Below are 15,188 nucleotides of genomic sequence, written 5' to 3'. Positions count from 1 at the left end.
TTTGGATGTTCTTTTACTATCTACAGAAAAGATACAAGCTGTCCTGATGTGACCGGATGAGTCCGCCTGGTCTCATTTCCCTTCCTCAGCTCAAGGTCTATGAAATCAGCAATTAAAAAGAGCTCCTGGTTGTTAAGACCTGATCCTGGGCTCTGTGGAATCAATCTCCCAACAGCCTCCTTCCTCGCCTGCCTGCTCTCAGCCCCCCTATCTCATCCTGGGCTCCTCCAGCCACCCAATAAATGTTCACTGAGCATCTACTAATGCTGGCCCTGTACCCTGGAGGGCAGGGTGGTAAATGCATCAGTCTGTGCTGGTAACCCAACCGCCCAAGATTTGGTGTTTAAACTTAGTTTGAGATGACCGTGATATTTTATTGCTCCTGATTTTCTTCTGCTGGTCTCACCTGGGCTGGCTCATAAGTGGCTCCATTCAGTGAGAGGGCCACCTGGGCAGGAGTCTCGAGGTGGCCTCACTTGAACATGTGGCTGAAGCGGGTGCTGGTGGGGTGCCCCATCCTCCTCCGGTGGCTTAGGTGAGACTGGCTTCCTTAGAGGGCGGTATTCCAAAAGATTAAAGTGGAAACCAGAAGAACTCACTCAGGGTCTCAGAGACAACCTGGTGTCACTTCTGTGGCATCCCATTGGTCAAGTCTGAGGCCAGCCCAGATTCAAGGGAAGGGAGGAGGGTCCTTGTGTGGGAGGGAGGAGTGACAAGGTCCTGCTACACAGGGACCTGCACACCAGGACAAGAGGAATGTGGGGCCGCGTCTGCCTCATGTGGCGCGGGATCTGGCAACAGCAGCTGGGTGACAGTTGGGCTTGCTGCACCGCATGGTGCCACGTGCCTCGCGAGCACAAGGGTTGCTCAATAACCTCACCCACGGCAGGAGCCCTGTTTTTAATATGGAGTAACAGATGCACAAAGAGGCTCAATAACTGGGCGTAGGAGAGACAGGCACTGAAAACCTGAGACAGAAGGAAAAAGAAAAACCAACAAAACTCCACACCCATTATTCCCCGCAGGCCAGGAGCGCTGCCTGCTTAATTTCACAAGCCACATGCTGGCTGTAGGTGGCAGAGAAGGAAGAGCACACCGTGCCATCAGGGCAGAGGTCACTGGGTGACTTCGGCTCTGACACAGATGTGGGAGGCCTCTCCATGGAAGGGATGCTCCGTCTCATCTCAAGGACAAAGGACAAAGGGCTAGCGTGGAGCTCAAGGGGACAGCACTTGCCTGGCACGTGCGAGGCCCTGGGTTCCAGCCCCTGTACTGTGAAAAAAAGGATAAAAGACAGCCGGGGACCGGGCAAGGACAGGGTCCCAGTGTCAAGGCGCTGAGAGGTGGAATTTTCTCTAGAATCGTCATTGTCAGTATGAAGGGAGAGAGAGTCGCCACTCTGGGCAGCAGAGGGACGTTCCTCAGGCCTTCACCTGTCCTGGGACAATCACTCACAGCTTTGGAAAATGAGCTTTGTAGTTCAAAACTCCAGGAATGAAATTAGAAAGGCCAGTGTCAAATGGGAAACCACAGTGTCTCTGTCAGCACGTCCCTGTGCATTCGGCCGTGCACCTGCGATCCGGTGATAGTAGGAACAAATGTGACTCCACTTTGTTTTATGACTTCATCCTGTAAAACAACCATGCCAAGTAGAAGAGTCATGACTGGAGCAAGGTGTTCTCTTCCTTTTGCTATAGAAACATTTAAGAATACGGAACTACTTAATGGGGTATTGTTTCTGTAACTAGGGTAACAGGGCTCTGTTTCTGTAACTGGGGTGACTGGGCTAACTGTGATTGGTTAGGCTTCCCTCCGCTTGACTGCACTGTCCCGCTTCTGTAACCTGGCTGGCTTGCATTGGCTAGACCCCCTGAATATCCCTTTTGCGGTTTTCAGGCTTATAAGGAGTGCCCTTGCAATTGTTCGGGGCTGATCAGGGGAACAACTTTATGTTCTGGTCAGCCACCACCCGTGTGCTTCAATAAAGGCTTGATTCGATTATATGTGAGTGGTCTGGAAGTCAGTTTATGAAACCCTGGGACAAAGCTTTAACTATAACAATCCCATAGCACAGATCCTCTTCAAACACCTCCCTGACCACACACAGAAACTGAGGGTGCGTCACCCAGGGTGACTCAGACCTGAGTCATCTCTGTCGACATTCCTTCTTCCAACAGTCTGAAAGACTGGTAGCCCTAGCTCGTCGTTTTGAGCGTAAATTACGCACATCACCGTTTATGCTCACCTTGATGGATCCCAGGTTGTTGGTAAGGGCTCCTCTTGCAGCCGGTGCTATGAGGAGCACCTGTTACTGGCTCTTTGCAAGAGGCTGTCTCCAGTCTTGTATCCACAAGTGAAGTTGTCCTGACAAATGCTAGTAGGTGCATCCTGGTCAGGCTAATCCCTGTTGCCATGGTGCCTCTCAACAAGGCTGAACCGATACGCATCCTGCTGGCATATTATGGCAGCATCCACACCTCGCCCGTACGAGATTTTATCAATCATTAAAATTTGCAACAGCTCTCTGAAGGGCCCAAGGAAGACACAACCAACAACACAGCCACCCCCCATCTACCATGTCGAGTTACTTTGAATTCGCAGTGTCCTAATTTCCAGCGCGCAGTCCTTATCAATTTTAGAGTGGCCGCATTTATGAGATAGCATCTCACATTTCAGGAGTAATTTGCATTGGGAAATGGCTCACTTTTCTTTAAAAGTTTGTGGATAAATTGAGTTATATTGCCTCCAAATGAAGTATAAGGTTTATAGCAAAACGTGGGCTGCAGAGGACATCAAAGTAACAGCTCAGAGCAATTTCAGAGTACTTACAAGGCTGCCGACAGCGCGAGCGCCCGGATGAACAGGGAGCCGTGATTTGTCTGGGGCTTATTCATTACAGGATTCCTTTCCAGGTAATAATACAAATTGGCACAGCCTCGCCTTCTGAGCAGAGCAAACGTGATCATGTTCTGCACACGACAGGACGGTCACATCCACGTTGAGGAAGGTGGGCTTCATTGTTTCAGAAGTTGTTTGTGAGAAGAATAAGTCAGCAGGAAACGCGGACAGAAACTACAGGGAAACCTGAACGAGGCTTTTGACTGGAGCTGGTTTAATAAAAGCCATTATGTTTTACTTTTCTACCTAGACATTTATATTTTGAATTTAATCATATCGAAGTCTTAAGTGGCATAATTATATTAAACATGGAATTGATTGAATACAATGTTTGCTTTTTTTTTTTTTTTCCTTTAAAAATTACTCCAAATTGGGCCAAATTGATTCTAAGTGCTTAGGACTGGAGCATTTGTTGAAGCCATTGGTGGGGACAGGAAACATCCCTGGTAAATTAGGTGCTGACTCTTATTGGATTTCCTATTATGCTAGCGATAGGGGATGCCGGCTCCTCTCTGAGGGCGCATGTTCCTAAGAGCATAGAGCTTTCTGTGCCTCGGGGTGTGGTTACTTGGAAACTGAATTCAGGAAAACCACCATGTAACGTCTCACTTGTATGAAGAACTGACTTCTTACACCAAGCTCTCGGGTCCACCAGAAGATCCTAGTGATTCCATCTTTCAAATAAACCTCAGCTCCTCTAGTCCTCTTGATGCACTACCAATGCCAGGAGCCTAAACAGTTTCTTCCCTGGACCCTGCAGGGCCCATTGGCTCCAGGGACCCACTCCAGCTTGGGATGACTGGCGGTGCGTGGCGCCCACCCAGCACCCCTTCCCAGGTCCTCCCTGCTGAGAACACCCACGCGCTGGGGAAGCTTACCTCATCTCCAACCCAGGAAAGCAGGTCCAGGTAACGCTGGTGAGTCTAGGCAATGGGGGCCGCCTCTCGTGCAGCGATTGGCGGAGAAACTCACCATCCCCTCTGACCATCCTCTCTGACCAAAGGGCCATGAGGAGGAATACTGCCAGGAAGCTTCTAGAAACAGTTCTCTCATTCCTGAAGATAGTCCCCGGATTGTTGAATCTAGACGTGAAGACTGGAAGGGCCGCCCCCTCATGCTACCCACCCGAGGATGAGGCCGATGCGTTGGGAGTGGGTTGGGGGGTCAGACCCTGTAAAACTCAGGAAACTGGCCAGGTATGAGGCCCAGGGTGGAGGAACCAGTCACCTGGAAGCTCAGCGTGCAGTCTCACAGCCTCTGCCCCGGGGTCCCGGACTTCCCTGTTTTTGACAACCTGGACGGTTTTGAGGAATGCTGGTTGGGTATTTTGTAGGATGTTCCTCTACTGGGATTTGATGCTTTTCTCCCAAGATTGGGGTTCTATGTTTTGGGAACAAGTCCCCGCTGGCACCCTCTGCCACACTCTCTCCCAGGGCCTGGGGCATTCTAGGAAAGAGGTAAGGGCCCTTCTCATCTCCTCACCCAAGATACCAGCTGGAGCTCCCCTCTGAGCGCCCCTCCTGCCCTCACGGTGGTGGTTGACCTTGCTCACGGCCGCACCCTGTGAGTCGGGTTTCTCACTGTGAAGTCAGTCTCGGCCCCTCCTGCCACCCTCCCCCTCGCCAGTGCGTTTCTCTGAAGGATGAGGAGGGCCTGGCTCAGCCTCTGCGCCCAGGCAGCCTTGGCTCACTCGGCAGCTCCGTGCTCTTCCACCTGGTCAGGAGCTCTTGGCACCGATTCTCTGACACAGGGAAGCTCCCGGCAAGGACGCTGCAGCTGCTATTTTTGCTTATGTAGGAAACTGAAGCATGATTTTAAGCAAACAAGATTTGCTGATCTCTAATGAATTCCAGAGTGTTTATTCACCACCTCTCGGAAAATTAGAATTTCTGTTTAAACAAAAGATTTTCTTCTCATAATCTATTTATGGCTGACATTGCAAAAGTCACTTTATTACGTGAATCGAAGAGTGAGAGGTGGAGGGTGAAGGTCAAGGAAAGGGGGGGTGAAGAGGGCCTCAGAGGTGGGAGAGGAGCAATTACTGAATTTTTCTGCGTTAGGCAAGCGCCCGCCGGCGGGGAGGGGGAGAAGCAGAGAGGAGGGCAGGAGAGGAGTCAGGGGGGCTCCTGGGGCCTCTCAGCACGGCTCCCCGTCCCCCTTCCCAACAGCACCGCAGCGTCAGGGCAGACCTGCCCTGAGCCCCGCTATCTACAGGGAGAGGTTGTCCCCTGCTGCTCCAGGACACATCTCCTTCCTCCAGGGGTCAAGTGCGGTGCTCAGGGATGGAAATTCTGGAGCCAGGGGCTTGGGTCGGGAGCCCGGCCGCTTTCCCCTGTTTATAAGCTGTGTACCCCCAGCAAGGGACCTCACCTCTCCAGGCCAGGTTTCCTCGCCTGAGGGGGGATAGTAACTGCAGGGAAGAGGACTGGGTCCTACTGCCAGGTGCCCAGGGTACTGCCTGGCAGTCTGTCTCACTCTCCTCAGCAGCGTCTGTGACAGTGACGGCCCGAGTGTGCGTGAGAGTGAGCTGGGAGAAGAGGCCTCTCAGCCTCCATGTCACCATAAGCCACTGGGTCTGCACTTGGTGCTTCCCAGGAGGCACCCTGCAAGCTCGGGAATCTGTGACATGATAAAACAAAGCACGCGGTGACTGCTCTCCAAGACAAGGGCCTTCTACACAAACGGAGTGTCATGGCCACGGAGCTGGCATGAGGGATCTTGTAGACCTAAGCGTGTTGGTCTTGTGACTTCCTTCTGTGTGGAGGGGTCACGGGGATGTTCTCAGGCCCTCGGCTTGTGTGCACAGTGTGTCCTGAAGTCCCTGGGCTCCGCGCACTGGGCCACATAAGCCTAGCGGCCAGGAAGCCCTGTCTTCCCGACCTCCCCTTCCACACGGCAGCCATCTTGGACCTCCTGTCCCTGTCATTTTGAAGAAAGGCCTGATCCGTCCTCCAGCTAGTTACCAACCCCTGACAATCGGCTCTGCCTGCTCTGGCCACGAGGCGCCTCTGCCTCAGGGTGGGTGGTGAGAAGCTGTCCTGGGACCAAAGGAAGTGCTGCGGGAAGGAGGCCCATCCACCCCAGCTTCTCCAGCCCAGGGGCTCCTCAGGGGCGAGCTGGTCAGGCCCACGGTCACCACACTAACCACCAGATAAATGGACGTGCACATCTCCACGCGACACCAGGGACACAACACCGCTTCTGGCCCTGTCTGCTCTGCATCTGCGAGGCTGGCCTGGGCCCCTGGGTCCCTCGGGGGGCCTGAGGGGGGGAATTCTCTGTCACCTCTACTCACAATCCGTTGGTCAAGCCGAGTCCTATGGCCACATCCCTGTGGAGAGCACGAGGCCAAAACCAACCTTTGCCCTGCTCCGTCCCTGGCCAGGGCATGGACATGGTCCACGCAGCAGGAAGTGAGGGTGGGTGATCACCGACCAGCCTTGGGACTTACTGTTGTGCCTGGTGCCCACGACTGTGGATGGTCCTCCTGGTCAGGCCGCGACAAGGCAGAGCGGACCAAACACGGGCCTCTCTGTCCTTCCAGGGAAGCGCTGGAGCAGGAAAGAGGAGACAGGTGCCTCCTGCCTGCTGGGGCATTTAGAAAGCCAGGAAAAATGGTTATAGAAGCAGCTCCTGAATATCTACGTCTGCTACAACCACACAATAAAAAAGTACAAAATTAAAAAGAAAAGCATCGACTTTTCACCCTGAGATGGGGATTTAGGATAGAGAGAGAGAGATACTGAGTCTAAAGGAACTGTTGAGCTTCAGGAGCCCTGGAGATGCGGAGAGCACAAATGTGAACCTTGAGCAACAGGCCCCTGGCCCACACCCTTGTAAATAGGGGACACATCCAGGTGCAGGGAACCCTGCATGAAATGTGCAGCCCCACCTTGGCCCCCCTCAGACTGGCCCCTAGCACTGTCCTTCTGTAAATATTGGACCGCCAGCCCAGGCCTGGCTTCTCACCCCCAAGGTGGCCCGCATTCTCCTGAGAATGTGCCTCTCCCTCCCGAACACGCCTCTGAGACTCTTTTCATCATATCTGCCAAGAGCCCCACTGGTCCTGTGTCCAGCCCCCTCCCCTCTGGGGACACCTCAAGTCCTTCTCCAGTGACAACCTGCCCCTCCCACAGGTGGATGCTGTGTGTCAACAGGGCTTCACCTGGACACCTGGTTCCTTGGAAACGGCCCTGCAAGCAGGTGAGGCGGGCGAGGAGGGCAAGGAGGCCCGGGGCTGGCCCAGTCACCTCGCCCGCCTGGCGCCTCTGCCTCTTGGCTGCCCTTGGGCACAGTCCTCTGGAGCCCAGCGCCGGAAGCTCCCGTGCCGTGGGCTGTGAGGAGAGTCTCTCCTTCCTCCCAGGCTGCTGCTGCCTCCCTGGAAGAGCTGGAGGCCTCTAGAAAGACCCCAGGGTGCCTTGTGCTGACCTGCAGGCTGACCTGGCTGCTGCGGGACTAGCCATGCCACCGTCTCCGGGTTCTGTCTTTAATGAAGGCAAAGCCACGTGTTCCTTCCGCAGGCCCCAGGTGTCTCCACCGCCCATCAGTCGGGCTCAGTCGTCCACCTGGGAGCTCTGGCTGGTGAGGGGAGAGGGAGGTGGCGGCCAGGATGGAGCATGAGGGGGGATGGGTGGCCCGAAGTCTAGCTCTGGGTCTAGCGGCTCCTGCCTCCCCCTTGCCTTCCCGACCAGGTCTCAGCCTCCTCCTCTCTGCCTCCAGGGGGTTGGATCATTAAACCCTGAACACCTGGGCCGCCCCTGCCTCGTCCTCCCCAGCCCCTAGGGAGGCCTGGTGTTCCAGCCCGGCTTCCTGGGCTTCCCCATCCTGTGAGGGGGGCCTGCCTGGGCAGATCACTTTGGGGGGTGCATCTGTGAATTAGAGTCTGGATGCAGGTGGAGGGTGAGAAGGACTTTGGGTCCTGGACGGAGGCCTGGGCGGGGTTCCTGCCCGAGTCTGAAGGAAGAGCACACAGTAGGAACACCTGGGGGAGGGCAGGAAGACGAGTGACTGAGAGCGGGAATGAGGACCCACATGGTGTTCCTCAGACAGTGAGGTCACCGTGGGATGTCCACACGGGTCCCCACCTCTGCACCCTCTGCTAATGGTGTCTGTGGGAGGAGCTGCAGTCAGCCATTCTCTGCCACAGCGGAAGTGAAGGCTGCTGTGCAGAGCTGGGTGTCTGAATGCAGGAGAGAGGCGCACTTAGCCGATGGCCACAGGGACAGGCATACCAGCAAGACCCGGCTCTGCCCAGCATGTGACACTGCGTATGGCCCTTCAGGCTGTGGGCACCATGTGGGCTGTTACAGTCATGATCACAAAGTGCCGTCAGGGGTTGTGGTGCCGGGGGCCGTGTTCCTGTAAACCAGCGGTGAGAGCAGCAGAGGTTTCCTCTCCCCAGTCCTGCAGGCCAGATGTCCAAACTCTGGGGGTCGGCAGCCCTGCCCCTCTGAAGGCTCCAGGAGGACCCTCCCTGCCTCTTCCACGGCTGAGGCTCCCAGGGGCCCCTGGGCGCCCCGCTGCCCCCAGGCTGTGCTCAGCCATCACCTGGCCTCTCTCCGGTGATGGTGTCTGTCAAGATTTCCCTCTTGGAAGGACCTCAGTCACTGTTTCAAAAAAGGTCACATTCACAGGTAGCGAGGATCAGGACTTCAACATCTTTTTTGAGGGTCCAGCTCTACTGACTGATGGCCCTCCCCTCCCCCACCTCTGCCCCTTCAGGAAACACAGGCCTGGCGCCCGACCGCCAGCACCTGCGTGTCTTGGTGAAGAACTTGAGCTAGCGGAGTCCACGTTGCACCCGTTCCAGGGAATTACCATAGCCCGTGCCCACCCCACCACCCTGCAGCCCCCCAGGTGGCCTCAGGGAGTGGCATGCAGATCTTCCAGCGTCCCTGCACTCGGGGGCCCAGCTGAGGCTGCTCTGAGCTGCTCCTTGGGTTCCCAAGCGTGCCAAAGCTCTGGGCACCCATGGTGGCACTGGCAGATAATTCACCTGTTACTGGCCACGGTCCCTTCTCCGTCTCACTTTCCAAATCCCCTCTGAGTGTTTCTTGGACCTCTCAGGTACTTAGGCCTGAGGCCTTAGTCAGGAGAAGCCTAAGATAAGAACAAGAGGTGCCCACAACCTGTGTCAGGAGGGGTGCCGGCTCAGGCACGGAACAATTTGCAGCCATCTTCCTGAGCCACAGAGTAGGATCTGGTGGCAGGGACGAGAAGCTGTAAAGAGCTCGTCTGGGAATAGGAGGTTCACCTTGCCACTAACTAGCTGTGTGGCCTGGGGCAGATCACTTGGCCACTGTGCCTGCGTCCCCGCTTAGAGCTGTGACGGGCGCCAGGCCCTGGGACTTCCTTGATGCTTCCCAGGATCCCTCAGCCTGCTTCTCCTCACCAGGGACTTCCCTTGGCCTTGGTGCCGGGGGCATCTGTTTATTATAGCATCTTTATTTATTAATGCTGCTGAGGCCGAGAGGGGCTAGAAACTGGGGCTTGTCTCTGTGGGGCAGGCTCGTGATTTTTGCGTAGTTAAGAAATACTGATATGGTAACAGTGCAAAGCTTTATTGCTGAAAAAGAAAACACTGCTTTTCTTTATCTTATATGTGACTGACATTTGCTCATATTTGGCAGCCAGAAAAAGTGGGAATGAACAGACTGAGGGGTCAGAGGGGCTCGTGTGGAAGCCGGCTCTGCCTTTTATCAGCCCTTCGACCTTGGGCAAATTTATTCATTCAGCCAACAAATAGAATTTGTGGCCTGTGCCAGGCCAGGCCCAGGGTATTAGAGAGTTAAGTGGTGAGAACAAGTGAATAGCACCTTCTTGATCCTTCTGGACGTGCGGGAGAGAAATATCAGCAACAGCTCACACGGGTACACACAATACAGGACACATGGTGATGGGCGCTCTGAAGGGTAAGGACAGGCTGACAGGAGGGCAGTAAACCAGATCCCTGGCGCGTTCTGCACAACTTGAACAAGTCTCCCTCGTACTGGGCCAGAGGGATGACCGGGAAATCATGCCCATCTTGGGAAAGGGATGGCTCGAGCTGCCTCTTCTGTCTGCATGCAGGGCACACACCTTTTCCGTGTATTTCTTGGGGGTTTCCTTCACTTTCTTTGGGGAATTATGAGTAAATTTCCCAGGCTCCAGGTCACACCCAGCAAAGAGCTGCGGTTGGGGCTTTGCGGGACTCGAGTTGCGCGATGCTGCCCTCTGCTGGGCGCTAGTGGAGGTGGGGCAGCTCCTGGGCAGGGGTGGGACAGCGTGCACCTGGGCAGCTTCATCCCAGGAGTTGCCCCTGGAGATGGGGCTTCCGCTCCCACTGGGGGGCCTCCTGCCCCTTCCCCGCTCTTCCCCTTTTCCCCTTCTGCCCACTAAATGGGAACTCCCGCCCCACCCTAACCACTGCACATCAGGACCATACTTTGACCTGAGGAGCCTCTAGAAGTCAGTACTGTTTCCCCCTCTGCGGAAATGAGTCTGGAGGCTTGGGGTGCTAAGAAGGCCTCCCAAAACCATGAGACTGGTCAGCTCCGCGGGCCTGCGGGCGGTCCGCTCTGCTGTTGCCATCTTCAAATTCTTCATTGCTTTTGAACGAAGACCCCGAGTTTTCATTTTGGACCAGGACCACAGAGAGTGTGGCCAGTTCTGCTGTTAGAGCTGGGGGGTCAAACCAGGTGGGCTCCACCCCCAAACAGTGCTCTACGGCCTCCTCGGACTCCTCTGAATGCACACCTGGCGCTCCCCGTTTAACCCCCGAGATGCCTCCCCGTGACTTCCTGCACACCAGTGGGGAGGACCTGGGAAATGGCCACGCTCTGGGCAGTGCTCAGAGCATCCCAGCAGAACTGTGCGGGGGCGGGGGGGGGGGGCTGCGGGACTGCTGTGGCAGGAGCTTTCCGGGAGGGTCTGACGAGGAGCCAGAATGTGGCACTGGGGTACAGGCCTGGGAGGTCCTGGCATTCCGTGGGGTTTCCAACTTTTTAGAGCATGAATTGGCTGCAAGCTCAGGATGAGACTGAAACTGAGTTGCGAACCAGAGGCTCCTCTTTGGGTTCTGTGTTGGGTCAGAGCAGCAGCTTGGAGATGTCAGGCGACAGGAGCAGCTCAGTGGGCTGCTTGGGGAGAGGCGGGTGAGGGTGGAGTTCAGGGAGTGGGAGAGGTGGACACTTGGCAGCTGGACCCTTCTTGAACTTGCCGCTGGCCCGGCTGAGGCTCGTGCTTTGCCTGGAAACAGCACCCAGTTGTGTGGGCAGTGCTGGTCCACCCTATGCCCAGTCCAGGGCTTTGAAGAGTAGCTGATTCCCAACCTGGTCTCCAGAGGCACTGACCCAGGCCTGTCCAATCAATTTATTCTATTCCTCTAACTACTTCAGTTGACTCAGAGATGGCAGGACCCAAGCCAGTCCAGTGAGACACAACCCTTGGATGTTGGTGGCCATTTCGCCATGATGGCGACTGCCAACATACGAGACAGTCAATTCCTGAGGACCTTGAGCACCTGGATTCAGCCATGCCTGAATCTGCCCCCAAACTCCCACTTCTAGGTGTTACCATAAGCCCTTCCTGCTTCATTGAGTTGAGGTAGATTACTAGTCACTTGCAGCTGAGAGGGGCAGGGGTAAGGAATGTAGATGTCCTAAACAAAGTCCCCTGTCCCTTGGTTCCTGACTTACTGTACAGGGCTTTGACAGGGGGTGGTGGGGCAGGTGGTGAGTATCCAATCCAGAGCTCACCTGGTAGCCACGTCCAGGTAGCCTGAGCAGGTGTGAGTCTTGCCTCTACAGAGACGGTATTCAGGGGGTCTTTCTCCCCTGTGAGTACAACTGTGGACTTTGGTAGTGACTCCCTAGGTCTGTTTTCCTCTGACCACAGCTTTCCAGGTGTGTATATCACCAGTGTCAAGTGTTTGCTGATCATATATTTTGTGCCAGGACCCTTGCAAGGATGACTGTTTCCAGGTGACCCCAGAAAGCCAGTGCAACTTGTCAGACAATCTTCAGAATTGTAGGCTTCGGGGCATGGAGGTATTCTGTCTGTTCTGAATTGTTATTATTTTACCTACAGTTGTAATAATATTTAATCTGCACACTTTAATAGGGAGTAGGTAGACAAATTTTTCCTTCATTAGTCGTGAGATGAAGCCTACAATAAGAAAGACACGGGAGGGAAATCTCGTTTTTTTGGCTGCTGGTGATCTTGGGAGGAAAGATGGATATCTCCAGGGGAGTCCTGCAGCACTGCTAGCTCTCCGAGGGCTGCGGGTGTTGATCACGCGGGTTCTTTGGGGAAGAGTTCTCTTCTGATGTTGCCCATCTCTGTGGAGCCAGAGCCTCCCTCTCCATCAGGCTTTTGCTGACGGGGCCACCCCAGATCCCCCAAGTTGTGCCAAACAGAGGCTGTGTGCAGCCCAGTACAGCAAGGTCCAGCGGCCCATCAGCCGCGCTGGGCAGTGAGTGGGGAGGACCAGAGCAGGGCGAGGAGGGGCGGGGCAGAAGCAAAGGGCTGTGGGGGACAGGGAGGCAGTGGCGTCCAGGGCGCGTCCAGGCAGCGCTGGCCTTTTCCTGCTGTTGTGGAAACACCTTCTCCCACAGCCCCTTCCTGGGAATTCTCTTTGGACACTGGCACATTGAACGTCCTGGGGTGTCCTATGGGACCGTGAGCCTGTCTCCCCACTTTAGCCTCTGGGCACCGTGTTGAGGGCGACTCTTCTTCCACTCGGTGGAGCACCCCCCTTAGGTAGATGGCTTCCTGTCCTAGCTGCCACCTTGAACCTTTCCATGGAGAACTGAGGCTCAGTTGGGCACGTTTGCAGGGGATGTCGCAGGCTCCTCCAGCCGTGACCACAGGGACAGGCGGTGTGAACTCAAGCCTTGATTTAGCTGCTTTAGAAGAGGGGCCATTACAAAGTTCCAGCTAGTTCTGTGCCTTCTGTGTGATCCTTCTACCTAACATCTGTGTTCCTGCCATGTGCCAGGGCCTGTGCTGGGCGCCAGAGGGGACCTGCGGATAAAGAAGCCCAAGTCCCTGAGGATCCTCGGTGAACAGGCAGGACACGTGAAGAATCAAGGGGCCCTAAGGGAGGCGGTTAGCTGAGTCTGAGAGATCAAGTGGCAGGTCACCAGGAGGAGGGGGGAGTGGGTGCCCGCACAGAGGGGAAGGCTCTGGGAAGTGTGCAGGGACCACGCGAGAATGTTGGGGAGGGGACCGGCTTCCCTCCCGGGCTGATGACACTGAAAAGCCTGGGCCAAAATCCGCTCTTCCCCAAAGAGCCCAAAGCAGTCTGTGGATCATGGAATTAAAACAGTCCTGCTGGGATGGAGGGGGTAGAGCCGCCCCCACAGAGGGCAGAGTCGGATGTGCACAGGTGCTGGTGTAGGGACCTCAAGCCTCGCTGTGTGTTTGAAATTGTTCCTTATAAAATGTTGGGGGAAATGAACTGCTAATTCAAATTTATTACTTTTCTTTCTTTTGCAATTTTCACTTTTTCTTGAGCTTCTCTTTGATTATTAAAGTTGCAGCTCCAGAGCAATTACTTTCTGCAAACAAGTTGTCAGAAGCCTCAAATAAATGTTAGACCTGATTAAATTCCCAATTTGCTTGCTTATGTTAAAAAAAAAAAAAAAGAAAGAAAAACCTAATTTCTCCAAACCCAATCAACCCTTGATGTACTGGTTATGATGGCTTTGGAGGATCTGGCCGGGGAGCGCTGAGGCAGCCGCCCGGAGGTGAGCTTCTGAGACAGGAAGGGAAAGGGGTGTCAGAGACTCGGGGCGAGTGGCAGAGGCCAGGCACAGACGGAGGGAGCTGAGAGGGGGCTGGCGTGTCAGGATGGAGGGAGATGACAGGGCGTCATCTAGCACAGACAGAAGCCAGCTGCGCCAGCGGCCCAGGGCAGACCGAGTCCCGCTGATGACTGGGTTGAGATACGGGCACCAAGGAGAGGCAGAGAGGAACCAAACACATAGCACTTTTCTAACTCTCTAAGGAGCCCAGCAGACGGGAGGGGACAGGTGCATCCTGCACCACATGTAGGCCATATAAGAAGCCATTATATATGCCTCGGAGAACCTGGGGGCAGACTCTCCCCTGAATGGGTGTGGTCAGTGCCCTGGGGAGGCTCTCTGGCTCATACCTTGGAACTGCCCACTAACTAGCCTGCTGGGGCGAGGGCAGACACCAGGCAGGGCCCAGGAGAACCTCTACATAAAGTCTGGGTAGGTGGGCAGGTGGCATGGGAGTTGGAGAAACCGAGGCACAGTGCTGTAGGTTGATTGTCCTCCCAAAAGATATGCTGCCCCTCAACCCCCAGTATCTGTGGATGTGACCTTGTTAGGAAATAGGGACTTTTACAGGTGTGGTTAAGCTGAGGGCCTGATGGATTTGGATGGGCCCAATCCAGGAACCGGGGTCCCTGTGAAGGTGACTTGGACACAGACCACAGAGAACACCGTGTGAAGACAGAGCACTTCTGGGGGTGGGTAGATTCCCTCTCTAACTGAGGTGGACTTGGGGAGGGCTAGGGAGTGGGAGTGGGGTCCAGAGGTCATGCTTGGGGACAGGGGCCACCATGAGGGTAAGTGAGATGGGCACTGGCAGCCAGTGGAGCTAAGGGATGGACCCCAGACCCCCACCTCTGGGCTCTGTGAACAAGAGGCCATGACACCCCATTGCTGAAGACCCCATCAGCCAGTGCTACAGCTGAAAGGATTCGAGGTCTCTCATAGGAATGAACTTGAACCACGAGCAGTTGGACTCAGCACCTAGATTTTGCCTTAAGCACTACAGGCCTCCCTTCCTACCTGGAAGGGAAGAAGTTCTGCATGAGTCATTTCCCCCCAAAGATGAATGACATCTCATTCTTTTTTCAAAACATAAACACGACTGTTTTTTAAGTATATGAAATTGCATAAAATCATCTAAAATATCTTTTAAAAGTTAATTTTATAGGTCTCATTCCCAGTTTAGTGAAAACTTGCTATTTTCACAAGCTAAGTGATATTTAAATCCCTTTATGTATTATAAAGTTATCAGATCACCCCACAACTTAATCTGCTGTGGGAACAGAGAAAGCACACCCAGGTTAAAAGAACACACTTTCATGAAAATAAAGACAAATGAACCCATGAATTACCAGTTATTAAATAAATAATCTTCTTATTGAATGACTTACCCTTCTGGTAAAATATTTACCATGCTCTTTAAAACCTTTTTAATCAACTAAAGCACTCAGGAAGCTTTAAATGATTGGCTATTCTTTGTGGCCTAAGACTTGAAATGATTTTTTCACT

Source organism: Marmota flaviventris, chromosome 18 (assembly GCF_047511675.1).
Source record: "Marmota flaviventris isolate mMarFla1 chromosome 18, mMarFla1.hap1, whole genome shotgun sequence".
Taxonomy (NCBI): Eukaryota; Metazoa; Chordata; class Mammalia; order Rodentia; family Sciuridae; genus Marmota; species Marmota flaviventris.
Note: the sequence above shows the minus strand (reverse complement) of the source record.